Below are 1,197 nucleotides of genomic sequence, written 5' to 3'. Positions count from 1 at the left end.
CCACAGGTGAAGGCCCTTCACAGGTCTAGGTCCTCGATTGCTTCTCACGCTGGGTAGGATCATGTATTTCCTTCCAGAGAGACAATCTGACGTTGCTTCATCCTCCACATAACCATAATGACAGGGGGAAGCCCGATCAGGGTGCTCATGATGATGATGGTCATGAGGATCAGGGCAACAATCTCCCATGCTTCCAGGACAAGCTCTGCCATGGCTTCTTCCCCTTCCTCCTTCACGCCTGGGTTTCCAGGGCAGACACACCTGGAAAACTCAAAGAGGAGAGGGCTGCCTGGTGTTAATCATCAGAGAAAATGATTCACCTTGAGCCTCAGAGTGAGAGCTAAGGACAGGCCCCAGGCCCCCTCATCCTCCATCCAGTTTCTAGAATTCATTAGTACCCACCCTATCAGGCCTAAAACCAGTTTCCTTCCTCTTACCCTCAAAACTCAGCTGCAAGACCTAGAAGTCTTATGCACCCATTTCCCCTTGAGATGAAGTGGGGACTCAGGGACTGATTTATGGGAGGTGTAAATAATAATAATAATAATAATAATGACGGTATTTGTTAAGCGTTTACTATGTGCCAAGCACTGTTCTAAGCGCTGGGATAGATACAAGGTAATCAGATTATCCCACGTGGGGCTCACAGTCTTCATCCCCATTTTACAGGTGAGGGAACTGAGGCCCAGAGAATTTAAGTGACTTGCCCAAGGTCACACAGCTAAGTGGCACAGCCGAGATTAGAACCCACGACCTCTCCTGGTTCTCCTCTTATCTCTCCAGCCATTCATTCTCAGTCTCCTTTGCGGGCTCCTCCTCCCTCTCCCATCCCCTTACTGTAGGGGTTCCTCAAGGGTCAGTTCTTGGTCCCTTTCTGTTCTTTACCTACACTCACTCCCTTGGTGAACTCATTTGCTCCCATGGCTTCAACTATCATCTCGACGTGGATGACACCCAAATCTACATCTCTGCCCTGCTCTCTCTTCCTCCCTTCAGGCTCGTGTCTCCTCCTGCCTTCAGGACATCTCCATCTGGATGTCTGCCCGCCATCTAAAACTCAATATGTCCAAGACTGAACTCCTTATCTTCCCTCCCAAACCCTGCCCTCTCCCTCACTTTCCCATCACTGTAGACGGCACTACCATCCTTCCCGTCTCACAAACCCGCAACCTTGGTGTCATCCTCGACTCCGCTCTC

Source organism: Tachyglossus aculeatus, chromosome 3, assembly GCF_015852505.1.
Source record: "Tachyglossus aculeatus isolate mTacAcu1 chromosome 3, mTacAcu1.pri, whole genome shotgun sequence".
Classification (NCBI taxonomy): Eukaryota; Metazoa; Chordata; class Mammalia; order Monotremata; family Tachyglossidae; genus Tachyglossus; species Tachyglossus aculeatus.
The sequence above is the reverse complement of the archived record's forward strand: the minus strand, read 5'-3'. Positions refer to the sequence as shown.